Source organism: Callospermophilus lateralis, unplaced genomic scaffold, assembly GCF_048772815.1.
Source record: "Callospermophilus lateralis isolate mCalLat2 unplaced genomic scaffold, mCalLat2.hap1 Scaffold_91, whole genome shotgun sequence".
Classification (NCBI taxonomy): Eukaryota; Metazoa; Chordata; class Mammalia; order Rodentia; family Sciuridae; genus Callospermophilus; species Callospermophilus lateralis.
The window spans coordinates 1547188-1561133 of NW_027517238.1; the positions used below are offsets into that span (position 1 = coordinate 1547188).

At 44.6% G+C, this 13946-nt stretch overlaps 1 pseudogene; it reads left to right on the forward strand.

Moving 5' to 3' along the window:
* The first annotated feature begins 1251 nt into the window (after nt 1-1251).
* Nucleotides 1252-7519, forward strand: LOC143389335 (semaphorin-4C-like; annotated as a pseudogene).
* The last annotated feature ends 6427 nt before the right edge of the window (nt 7520-13946 follow it).

Sequence of the window (13946 nt, forward strand, 5' to 3'; positions counted from 1 at the left end):
AGGGAAAATCCCATCCAATGAAGATTAAGGGGCAACGATTGGGTCTTCATGGTAGTGGCCAGACACACCTCCACATGGACAAGCCCTCGGACCTGAAAAGGGTGGGAAAAATTCTGGACACAAGATGTGCCTAAGCACCTCTCTTCCAGCCAGGGAGGTAACTCATATCACATGTGAGTATGGCCTCCCACACCTGTGTTTAAATCTGGCTTCACCAGGTCTATAGAGGGCTTTGGTGGGCTGGGCTCTGCCTTGTTCCTGGCACCTACACTTGGTATTCAAATCCCTAGGGCTGGGGTAGGGGAGAACTAGGGGCATGGGAGAGGTGTTGGTGAGAACATTGTTTTTGAGTGGGTGAATCCCCCACTTGGGAAGACAGAAACAGTACCATGTCTGCTTAGAGCAAGGTCTCTTGGGTGCATTCCCTCAGTTGGAAAGTTTCCTCACACCCGGAAGCGCTGGAGCACCAGCTTGACCCATGCTTCCTGCTAGGTCCGGGAGGAACACTGTTGTACTCCCCACCCATTTTTGCTTTCCCTGCCCCATTCGCTCACGTGGAGGGCTCAAGTCTCCTGAGAGCCCTGCAAGGAACAGGATGCAACAAAGGGGTCTTGGGAAGCTTGGCCCCACTCCCACTCTGTACCTGCCCACATGTAACAGGGTTTCTGCTATCTGTTGTCTTTGCTGGGGGAGGGGGCAGGATGGGGCCAGGACCTGTTCACACAGTCCACCTAGTCCCTGGGTTGGGAGCTTTGCCAATCCCCTGACCCACCACATGCTCCTCCCTCTGCCAAGGGATTTTCCTCCCAGAATTTGATCTTGGGACTGACAGGAGCTCAGGAGAGCTCCTTGAGGTAATTTTTAAACAATCTTCAATATCTTAGGCCTTAGTGTGATGCAGGGAGTCCCTCTTTTTTGTTGTTCCAAGCAACTTCCTGTGGAGAGTGTGAGGGAAGGCCTGGAAGCCGTAGTGGGATTTTTTGTATCAATCCATACCTCCATCTGATTCAGCTCCTCCCTGACTCCCCAGGGAGACATCTGGGTCCTTGGGGGACTGACTGGGTAGAAGGCAGGTGTGGGAAGTGAGGTTCTCCTGATAAGAGGGTTAAGAGAGCTCCCGGGTGCTCTGTGTAGGTGCCCTGTGTTGCCTCTATGTGAGGCCTTCTTTCAGATCGTTCTCCCTGGCCATGCTGACCATTTCTTCTCCCTCACAGGGCTGCTGGTCAGGAACTTAGAGCTGGGGTATGCTCCATGACCCCACACTGGGCTGTCTGGCTGCTGGTATTGGGCTGTTGGAACTGGGCATTGGGGCTGAGCTGTGGTGGAATCCTGTGCCCAGAAAGACAGTACCTTCTGGAGGTGAGTGCTTGAAGTCACACAGAAAGACTTGAGGAGGAAGGCAGGGAGACAGACTGCCTAGTAATTGCCTGTAACCCTGTGATCATTTTATTCTGTTGTGTTTGGTGCCAATTTCACAGAAGTCTGACTGGACCCAGAACTAGATAAAGGTCAGAACCTGGGATGCATCCTAGTTGCCTCTGTCTGACTGACACCGAGCATGGTGCTAAGGGAATTCTTTTATCTCCCAACTCAGACTTGGCTGGCCTGATGTGCAAGTGAGAGCAACTTCTGCTCTTCTGCTCTTCATGTACCACTGCTGCTGGACGACTAGAGAGAAACTGGAACCAGGACAGGAGTTAGCCAGATGGTGTCTTTCAGTCTTTCTAGTTCTCTTTACCCAGAAGCCCCTTATTTACCCCAATAGACCTTCCTGCTGCCCATACTCATGCTGTCTTGTGACACCTTGATAGGTACACATAAGTGCACATGCTCACATTCAGGGAACGCAAGGCAGTCCTTATAGCCTCGTTGTGCGCGTGTGCGTGCACACACACACACACACACACACACACACACACACCTGTGTGAAGAGGTAATGTCAGGTGTTTGTATCATCCCTAGACTTCTGGGGACCTTGGATGAGCTTGCCTCCCACGGTGTGCACTCTGCTGCTAAGGAAGCCCTTCTATGCCTACCTGTGTTGGCCAAAGTCTCAAGCTGGTTTGGGGAGAACTTGAGGAGAAGCGGGCAGCTATTTAGGGAATGGCTGTATAAATGGCAACTGGATAAATGGCAACCTGCCCTGTGCATGCTGTATGGAAGCAAGGGTTTCCAGGTCTCAAGCCTCATTGCCATCTCTGGCCTCTCAGCTCCAAATCCTTCCCCTTACTCTCCTGCCAGCCCTGCCTGTCCCAAGCCAGCTGTGCTCCTGTCTCTGGCAGGCTGGATTTGGGTCCTGCTGTAGTGAAGGGTTTCCTGAGACACAGCTCACAGCTCTTCTGTACCTCCTGCCCTGTTGGACTGGCCTCTGGGCCTGGCTAGAACCTGATGCAGGCATCAGAGCAAAGGAGGAGCAGAAGCCAAGCAAGCTGGGGGGTATGGGGTGTGTTCAGCTGTATAGTCAGATGAGCCACAGACCCTGCCAGGGAGAACCAACCTGTGATGGGTTCCTATGGCCAGAACCCATAGCTGAAATATCCTTCCTCCCTCACCAGTCCACATTGACCTCTTCCTGGGCTGAGGAAGCCTGGAGAAGAGGCCTGAGTGGATCTGTCAAAGCCAAACGATATTCAGAAAATGCCCTTTATTGCTAGTCAGGGTGAGGCTTCCGTCAGCATGTGTCATTTATGTGGGGGACCAGAGAGGTCAGGCCTAGAAAACCACTGGAAAAGGCAAGATTGGAATCCCAGGGAAGCCTGCCTGTCTACAGCCGGCTCACTCCAGCCTTGTTCTTTTCCCTGCAGATCGGACTACAGTGGTGTGGTGGTTCTCCCAAATGGGCATCCAGGACTTCCTGACAGTGACCCTGATGGAGCAGTCTAGGCTCCTTTTTGTGGGGGCCCGAGGCTCTGGTTGCCTTCAGTGTGGAGGCTCTAGAGCTGCAAGAAGAGGTAAGAATTGGGGCAGGGGAGGTACTTGTGTTGGGAGAGAGGGCAGGACACAGAGGGCCTTGCTGCCCAGGCTGCCCCCAGCCCTCAGGCCTTCCCAACCTCCATCAGGATCAGCAAGCTCTGTTTCCCTTCCATGGCACTGACTGGATTATGCCATGATGGGGTAGTATGGGACCCCCCAACATACCCATGTACTTGAGCTTAAACACAGGGACTCTATGAGCTGCATTCCCAGTCCCTTTTCAAACTTTATTTACATACAGGTTGTTACTACATTGCAAGGGCTGGCCTTGAATTTGCAATACTCCTGCCTCAGCCTCCTAAGTGACTTGGAAGACAAGTGCCAGGGCTCCTTGCTGGTGGCTAGGGGCTTCTGTCCTCTACTGAAAGAAGCTTCTGGAGGATGAGGATCAAGATTTCCACAGGGTATCATCCTTCTCTGCCTGTATATATGACATCACCATTCCTTGTCCCCTAGATCTCCTGGGGACACCAGCTGAGAAGAAGATCGAGTGTAGGGAGAAAGGGAGGAGCAACCAGGCCTCCTGGGCCTCACAGGGCACTCTTCCCTGGAGTACTGTCATAGGAGGGCAGACCTCTCTTTAGCCTTGGTGCTAGTGGCCCTCACCTAGGGGTCTCACTGACTGACCCCTTTATCCCCCAGATGGAGTGCTTCAACTTCATCAGCTTCCTGGTGCCTTACAACACCTCCCACCTGTATGTCTGTGGTACCTACGCCTTTCAGCCCAAGTGCACCTACCTGGTGAGTGCTGCCCCACCCTGGCGGCCTGCCACCCTGGCCTCCAGTATGGGGTCCTGCCCTCATGCTCATCCGCCTAACTGGCTCCCTCTGCCCCTAGAACATGCTCACCTTCACTTTGGGGCATGAAGATTTTGATGACGGGAAGGGGAAGTGTCCCTAAGACCCAGCTAAGGGCCACACTGGCCTTCTTGTAGGTGAGTGGCTGTGCCTGTTTTGGGTGAGTCCCTTGGAACTTGACACACTCTGGGTGTCTACACATTGTTTATGGCCTGATTTCCATTTTCCACAGAGGGTGAGTTGTACTCAGCCACCCTCAAAAACTTCCTGGGCACCCAGCCTGTCATCCTCCGGGACATGGGGCCCTATCACCCCATGAAGGCAGAGTACGAGGCCTTATGGCTCAACAGTGAGCAGGGAGAAGGACTGGGGAAGCCCAGGGTGGAAAACCTGTGAGGTCCTTGTGACCTCATGGCCGACCCTCCTTGCCTTGCCACAGGGCCCCACTTCATTGCCTCTGCCTGTGTCCCTGAGAGTGTGGGGAGCATCACAGGGGATGACGACAAGGTTACTTCTTCAGTGAGAGGGTGGTGGAATACGACGGCTGTACCAAGCAGCTGCTGGCCCAAGTTGCCCGTGTCTGCAAGGTATTGAGTCCCCAGCATGAGCCCTGGGAACCCTGTGGGCTGGGCAGTGGCTGACCCACTGCATCCCCCTGATATCTGCCAGGATGACATAGCGGGTGCATGCACACTGCACCAAAAGTAGACCACATTCCTGAAGTCATGGCTGGGGTCTCAGTGCCCGACCAGCAGCTCTATTGCAACCAGCTGCAGGCTGTGCACACCTTGCAGGGTGCCTCCTGGCACAAGACCACCTTCTTTGGTGTATTTCATGTGCGATGGTGAGTTGGCCAGGAATTCTGGGGTGGGGATGAGCAGGTGTTCAGGTCAAGGGCAGTGTGTGGGTGAGAGGGCCTGAACCATGCTGTACTATAGGGACATCCAGGTGGTCAGTGTCTGTAACACTGAGTACTTGACCCTTTTAAAGGCCCCTGGGGAAATCAGGCAAGGCCCTGCCTGGTGGCACCTTAGATCGGGCTGCTGGCATATTCTTCTGCCCATGAGCATTTTGTGCTGATCCCTGCCTTTCTGCAATCTCTGGAGCTGGGGTGAGATGTTAAGGTGGGCACTGGCCCTGACCCTTGAGATCCCTCTCTCACTGTGACAGGGGTAATGTGGACCTTTCTGCAGTCTGTGAGTACCAGTTGGAAGAGATCCAGCGGGTGTTCCAAGGTCCTACCAGGAGTACTTTGAGGAAGTGCAGAAGTGGGGTCACTACACTGACCCAGTCCCCAGCCCCCAGCCTGGCTCGCTGAGTCCTCTGGGCAGGAAGTGTTCCCTGTCAGTTTCAGTGGCCTCCCACCAGCTGATAGCTCCCCTGCCCATACCCCTGCCCACACCAGTGCATCAACAACTGGCACCATCACCACGGCCACACCAGTTCTCTGGAGCTGCCTGACAAACCCTCATCTTCATCAAGAGGCACCCACTGATGGACGAGCAGGTGGAGTCTTCATGGGGCAGCCCCTGCTCATGAAGTACACCAACTTCAACCACCTGGTGGCCGACCAGTTTGCAGGATTTGACGAAGCCACCTATACAGTGCTCCTCACTGGCACAGGTAGGTAAGCTCTTGGGTGTGTCGGGCTGGGAGATACCCAAGAGCCTCATTCCCTGTCTTTGACACCCCTTCTCCAGACTTCTCCAGGACATGGCTGGCTGCTCAAGGCTGTGATCCTGAGGCCTGGGGTCCACCTGGTCGAGGAACTGCAAGTGTTTGATAAGAAACCTGTGGAAAGCCTTGTGCTGTCACCCAGCAAGGTAGCTGATTAGACTCCATGCACTGCCATTGCACCCACTCCACCATCCCCAAATCAGGCTGGCATGGTTGGCCAGTTCAGCCCACCTGAGTCAGCTCAGGGCAAGCCTGGGAAGTCAGGGTGTGTGCTGACAGGACTGGCACTTCGCAGGAGCATTATGTATACCCTGGTCCCTGCAGGCTGCATTCCCAGAATTAGTCCTGGAGAAAACTCATGTTCTCTTTAGACACCTCCATGTGGGGCCAGGACTCTGCTTACAGCCTCCCCCTGATCCTCTCCATGCTCGCCAGACCTCCCCAGCTTTGACATGTTTATGGTGCCCTCCAGGGTTGGTTTCTGCCTAGTCCCCAGTGGTGCTCTGGGCCTGACACTCTGCTTCCCCACCATGTCCCCTGAAGTGTTGTCTTTTTCCTTAACCCTCATACACATTTGCAGCATCCTCTGGATGATGATTTGTTTGCCTTTTGCAGCTATTATCACTTAAAATTGTTCCCCAGCACATTAAGTAATGGCAGAAAGAATGTGGGGTCGTGTAAACACTCAGATTGGCAGTTACCATTCTAATGGAGAACACCTTATGCTGTGCTTCTGCTATTGTGAGAGCCAAGGGCACTGGAGGAAAATGTTTCATGCCTTCTGTGTGCACAGCCTCCCTGTTTTTTTGAGACCTTGGACCTTCCTTTGCCTCTTCCTCGTGTGGGCACCTCTCCTGCTTGTGCTCCTGGGAGTCTGAGCAGCCCCGGGGTTGCTTGTGGCCCCACTAACCCTCTCACTCCTCTTCTCCCACAGACGCTGCTCTTTGCCGGCCCCTGCTTTCAGCTGGTCCAGCTGCCCCTAGCAGACTGTGAAGTACCACATCTGTGCAGACTGTGTCCTTGTGTGGGACTGCTACTGTGCCTGGAGTGTCAACACTAGGCACTGTTTGTCTGTGGCCAGCCACTCTGGGTGAGCTGGGTTCTGCAAGGGCTGGGGCCAGGAAGGTGGGTGGATATGGTGGTTGGAGCCAAGCTTCTGATACTCCTTTCCTCTGCCAGATCTTTGCTTGTTCAGAACATGGGGATCTCAGACACCATAAGCATTTGTGACCTTCATGGCAATAGGAAATGTGAGCTTTTTTGTGGCCCCCTCCCCTCCAGATGGTCTGTGGTCCTCAGGTGGATTTTCCACATCACACCTCCCTGGCCCTTGGTCTCTTGCACTGACTCTGCTACCTTCCCTCTCTGTTGCTACAGTCAGGCGAATGCTGAAAAACATCACAATGGTAGTGGGCACAGACTTGGAACTGCCCTGTTGCCTCTCCTCCAAGTTGGCCTATGCCCACTGGACCTTTGAGGGCCAGGTCCTACCTGCAGACCAGCCAGGCTCCGTCCACTATGATGCCCGTCTCCAGTCCCTGGTGGTGATGGCTGCCCAATATCACCATGCTGGGGCCTACCACTGCTTTTCAGAGGAGCAGGGGACACGGCTGGCTATTGAGGGTACCTTGTGGCTGTGATAGTGGGCCCCTCAGTGACCTGGAGGTCCAGGCCCCCGTGGAATACCTGTGGCTGATGTGGCTGATGTGGCTGGCTGTGGTTGCCCTGGGGGCTCTGTGCCTGGTGTTACTGGTTCTTCTGGTTTGGTCTCTGTGCCAGCGGCTTCAGGAAAATCTGGTAAATGTTATCAAGGCAGCAGAGAGGGACCTGGTATACCCCGTGGAGCTGCTCAAAGAACACATCACTCCCCTTTCCAGCCCAGAAACAGACGAGAAACTTTGAGATCCTGTTGGGTACTAGTAATTGGATGGCCCCCTCAGATTGTGCCTGGACACGCTGGGGCCAGCTTGGAGGTGGGTCCCTATCTGCTCCTCCTGGCATCCCAGGCCAGCCCCTGCCTTCTTGGGCACCTCTTTCTAGGGCCCCCAGGAGCGGGCCTAAGGGCCTGTGATATTGTTTAGAGACACTTTGGGTTGTTAAAAGGGCAGGTGTTGTCTACGGCCTTTCATACCCAGGTCAGCTCCCACCCTAAGGACTGTTCTGGCTCAGAAGTTCAGTTGTCCTGATGTTTGAGAAAGAAAACTTGCCCCATCCAAAGCAGGGCCCTTCCCCTCCAGGTTGCTCTGACACACCTGTCATCTTGCTCTCCTCAGAACACTGTTGTCACCTGACTCCATTTTGTTTCTTTGTTAATTCATTTTCTAATTCCACAATGATAAAGATCTTTTTCAATTGTGTTGTGTGAATTATTCCTCCTTCAAATCATACCTTTTCTCTGAGGTCATTTTGCTTTATTCAGATGTATTATTTTTTGTGCTGGGTACTGAATCCAGGGGTGCCACATCCCAAGCCCTTTTTTTATATTTTACTTACAGACAGCATCTCCCTGAATTCCTTAAGGCCTCACTAAGTTGCTGAGATTGTCCTTGAACTTGCGATCCTCTGCTATCAGCCTCCAGAGCTGCTTGGATTACTGGTGTGCACCAAAATGTGTGTGGCCAGAAGGACATTGTTTAATAACTGCTTAATAGTTTTTTTTTTTTCAGGGAGCAAGCTGTCCTTTCCTGCCCCTACTCTAGTTATAGTTTAACTAGTTATAAATCTCTAGGATGACAGGTGGTTGTTGTTGTTGTTCAGTCCTTTGGAAATCTTTTTTATGTGCTTGTGTCTGCAGCAGTTGTTAAATCTTCTGTTAATATGATTGTTGGTCTTTGATGCATAATGTTCTTTTGGGTTTCTTTTAGATGTTCTCTTTTTTGTTTAAATTTTAATTATTGTTATTTTATTTTTGGTTTTTGGTACTGGGGATTGAACCCAGGGACACTCTAACCCTGAGCTACATTTCTAGAATTTCTATTTTTTATATGGAGTCAGGTTCTCACTAGGTTGGTTAGGGCCTTACTAAGCTGCTGAAGCAGGCTTTGGTCTCCAGATCTTCCTGCCTCACTCTGAGTCAGGAAGATGTGACACCACACTCAACTTAGATTATAACTTTTCAAAATTAGGTACATTGTAAATATACATAATCATAGGATTCATTATGCCAAATATGTGCATGCCCATAATTTGGTCAATCTTGTATATAACATTCTTAACTTGGGATTTTTTCTCCCTGGATTTAATGTAGATTTCAGTCTTATAACTCCATGTTGATAGGTCAGGGTGTCTCATTTTTTGAGGGAGTTTCTGCTGCTTTTATTGTCTTTGTACATCTATTCAAATTGTCCCTTTTGTCACTTCTTTTTTGTTTTGTTTATTTGTTACCTTATCAGAGAGGCCACCACTGCCCACTGCATTATAGCCCTTCACTGACTTCAGAGCACCTAGAACCATCATTATGTATACATACACACACACAGTTTATGCACACAGATATGTTTCAGACTAAGCATATTTATGTACAAGATACACACATATGCATTATTCTTACCTTTCCATAAGCTCCATGTAAGCTCCATATAGTGTCATGCTGGCCTGTAATGTCAGTGACTCCAGAGTCTCAGGTAGGAAGATTGCATGCTCCAGGCCAAGTTGGACAACTTAGTGAGTCCCTGTCTCGCAAATCAAAAAGGGCTGAGGTGTAGTTCCGTAGAAGCACACCCCTGAGTTCATTACATTAAACAAGTTTCTTTAATTTTTCAAATTATTATTTGCCCAAATCTACGAGTTGGAGGTAAAAATTTGGTATTTTATACTCATTTGGGAAGATAATTCTTGACTCTTATTTTGTAAGTCAGAAGAAAGAAACAAAGCTTAGCTTTTCAAAATTTGGTTACCCTGACAAAAATAAGATTCTAAACTTGCACTTGCTTCCATGCCCTGAATAATATAAAAGAATTGATTTTACAAGCACTACAAGAAACCTGAAATTACTCGAAGCACCAACTTAACAAACTTATCCCCACAATAATTCTGAAAATATTAATTTCATTAAGGCAAATAATTATGTCTTGTCAAATGGGAATATTGGACCTCTGTTTGTTTATTTTTTTATATTCCAAGGGGCTTCCCAGAAATGCACCAATTTAAAATCTTGTTAATTAGCCATTATTTAATGAAATTAACTATCATTATTTTGGGATACTAATATAGTGAAAATAATAGCTGAGGAATATAACTATGCTAAGCAATCATTAACTTTTTTTATTTATCCTAACAACAATGCAAATTTTATAAAGAAATTCAATAATTTTTTTTAAAAAACAATGTTTGTCTGTTTGTTTTCCACAGATACATCATCATGTATCTGTGGAATACAATGCTGGTTAGTGTTCAAAACATTTATTGAATAATTGATTGATGGATATAAAACCAATCTAATAACATGAAGAACCTACTTCCTCAAAATTATTGTCAATTTCCTCCAGGTTCCATTGGGAACATAGGAGCTGCTAGTTATTCCTAAAGAAATTGAGATAGAGAACTGGTTATGAGAGGATATACATATCTTCTGAATTTACTGCAAAATAGTTTCACTGATTTACAATAGCTATATAGTGGATGAATAAAGGTATGGGAAGAAATGTTACTTGCTGAGATTTTTTTATGGGATAATAAGGAGTTTGGTCAAGGTCAATTTGGACAACCAAGGAAAGAAGTACCATCATTGACAAGATGTGAACATAAACTTTCATCCAAACCCATTAGAGTTGTCAGCAACACTGTACTTTTGTATTGCTTTTGAATATTTCTTCCACCTTATGCCCAAAATGTGGCTTTACTTATATATGAGGAAAAAGCTATGTCTTTGGATGCTATCTGGGTTAGTGAAAGTTGAATCTTCCCTCTGATAAAATGACTTAAGCCTCAACATTGGTTGATTCACAGTAGGCTATAACCATGGGCCAATAACATCAAGAGAGTCTCCCAATCACATATTTCTATGCTTTTGGTTAATCTTCAGCATCTGATAGGATATTATTGCAGAGACAGAAGTCCTGTTAGTTTGAACATATTTTAATCACTATACCTGAAAAAAAAAAGATATGATCACTTGTTTCTTCTACATCACAGGACATAATTTGCTCCAAGCTACCTAAACGTGTCCACATTTGCTTATGGTTTCCTTGTTCCTGAAACGTGTGATTCTAGAATTTAGCTGTGCCTAGTGATGGAACACACTACCAATGGAAAGGAAACATAGTAAAGCCCACTCAGGGAATAACTCAAAGTGCCTTTCTTTGTTTGGGGCCAAGCTTCAGATAAGACATTTACTTTCCTCAACTAAAAGTACCATGAGGTTTCTTCCAAAATATAATTTATGAAGTGAATAACTTAAAAATTATCAGAGTTTGTATTTATCTCAAATATATATACAGATTTACTTCAGTCCAATCAGTATGAAACAACTAAAACTTCCACTAATTATGTGCAGATAAAATAGCCAACTAGTTGATATTTTTAATCAATAAACTCCTTGGGTATAGTTACATATTCTTTGTAAATCTTATTTCTAAAATATCGAGAAAATATCTTTATTTGACATAAAAATTGAAACACAATTGTTACATTCTTGTGGAAGTTTTATAGCTAATGATTTAAAGAATCATCAAGAAATATAAGCATTGTAGAACCAAGCAGGTGGAGACAATGTGACATGAAATGCATTTTAATTCTGTGAGAGAATAAGGAACATTAAAAATAATATAAGAGGGGCTGGGGTTGCGGCTCAGTGGTAGAGCACTCGCCTAGAAAGTGTGAGGCCCAGGGTTCGATCCTCAGCACCACATAAAAATAAATAAAATAAACATTTGTGTCCAACTACAACTAATAAATAAATAAATATTTTTTAAAAACCTACAGAAACTTTAAATAATAATAATAATAATAATAATAATAATAATAATATAAGATTCCAATAAGGGTAATTTCAAAAGCCCAAATATTTAATCCATTAAATCATCCATATTGTAATTATATTACTCTATATATTTTTAAAATATTGTTTTGGGGGCATTTTATATTATAGAAGAACTAAAATATCATTGCCCAAATGTGTAGTCCTAAGTACACTCTTTTTATGTTTACATTCTTTTTAGATGTACAATTTTCATCCAGTTGTTTTGAAAATAAAACAATTATTCTTGGTAAGTATTAACAGTGAGTTTTCTGCCATAAATTATTCATTACAAATATATAATATCTTTTTAAGATCTACATAAAAACAGAATCATTTGGTTCTAAACAATGGTACATAATGAGGAAAGGCAAATAAGCAATGTTGTTTTTGATGCAATTTTCCTCATGGAATAGAACATAGAGTTGTTCAGCCCAGTACCCTGAGTAAAACTTGGAAATTAAGAGAAGATACCAGAAACCCAGAGACACTCAATGCTGGAGCAGTTCTTTATCTCTGACACTTACCTGTTCTGTGAGCTTGGGTTATTTACTAAAATCTGACACTCAGATTTCTCTAAAAATAATTTTTCTCTTTTATTATAGAAGAATTGCTCCCCCAAAGAGACTATAGCACAGAGATAATAATTTACCAAAAAAGTACATACAGATCCAAAATCATTTATACTAAATAAACATTGGAAACAAGATATACTCCATAACTTTGTGTCAAAACTCAAGTGATACCAAATTGACCTGAAGCAATTTACAGTTCTTATATAAACCATTTATGGTGAATATTCATACAATTTCCTTCAGAATATTATTGTTTAATAAGGGACTCACAGCCAGATACAGTGGTTATGTGCACTATATTATAATCAGTTTATAAACATCTGAATTTTAAGAAATGTGTTTTAAGTGTTTCACGTTAGACTTGTGGGCACAATAGACAGGCAGATACTGAAGTACATTATCTTCATATGACACTTCTGCCTAAATATAAGGCTAGCAAAAACAAATTCTGAATAGCAAGACTAAATAAGCACGGATTTTTTGAAATTAAAATATTATTTGTCACAGATTACTTATTTTACTACTAACACATATCAGTTGTACAAATCAGTGGGTTTCATTTTGACAGTTCATACATGCATATATAATGTTATTTATCATGTCTTTGATCCTGTCTTTCACTCATCTTTCCCTATCTCCAGTTCTCTTCACATTCCCTAATAGTCCATTTACTTTCAGAATTTTCAATTGTGTGTGTGTGTGTGTGTGTGTGTGTGTGTGTGTGTGTGTGTTTATCTCCAGTCACTGCAGACACGGACCTATCCTGATTCCATCTTGACTAGTGTGACTAGTACTGTAATAAACATTGGTATGCCATGACCTCTTTTGCTTGCTAAATTTATTTCTTTGGACATATACCTAGAGGTGGCATAGCTGAATCATGTGGTAGGATCTATTTTATTTTTAAAACTTTTTAAGAAACCTTAACTTTGTCTTCCATTAAAACTCTACTCATATATTTTATGTCATATATATATATATATATATATATATATATATATATATATATATATATATGTATGTTTCATTTGACTACATTATTTCTCTTTAAAAATGATTCTCAAATCCTTTGGTTCCTTTCATAAAAAGTTTAATGATTATATGTTTTATTTAAATATTCTTTTACATGTTTTATTTTCACTGATTTTTAAAAATTATGCTAATTTTCTTAAAATTTCTCTTTTTTAGAATTTATTATGCTTTTGAATCTGTGGCTTATTGTCTTATATCCATATAGAAATGTCTCTAGAAAGTATTTCGTTAGATGAAGGACTTCTAAAATTCCTCATAGCTTCATCATATTTATTTATGTAAGCTTGTATATTTTCCCTATGAGATTATTGACAGGACTAGTATATTCACTGTAATTTTTTTTCTGCATTCTACTAGAGTTTCAGATGAGACATACAAGTAAATAAATAACAATTAAATAAATAACAAGTAAATAAATAACATCTATTATGAAGAAAGATGTAAAACGTTTTTATTCACAAAGTTCATTCGGGTTGGGGGCAGAATCCAGTTCCTTGCAGTTGTAGGCTTGATGTTTCCATTTTCTTGATGACTAATAGCTTGGGAGTGCTGTTAGTTTCTAGATATTACCTGGATTTCAGATGCATTTAATCTGTCTCATACTTATGAGTTCACTGACTTCTGATGTGCCTGTTTTCTAGCTCAGTTGAAAGTACTTTGCTTTAAATGATTCCTATTAGATTATATTCAACAGATAAGCCCAATAATTCATCTAATTTAAGATCCATTATGTTGACTACATCTGCAGTGTCCAGTTTGCCATATGATGGAACTCACTTTCAGGGTCCAGGGATTAGATCAGTGTGCCTCTTTGTGGGTCCATTCTGCCTAGCAGAGGTGTGGAAGGTTACAGAGTTTTTGGTCCACTGTTGTTATGTCCTGCCTCCTCCTAATCTCACCTGTTGTACCCACGTCACCAGTGACTTCTTCTTTGT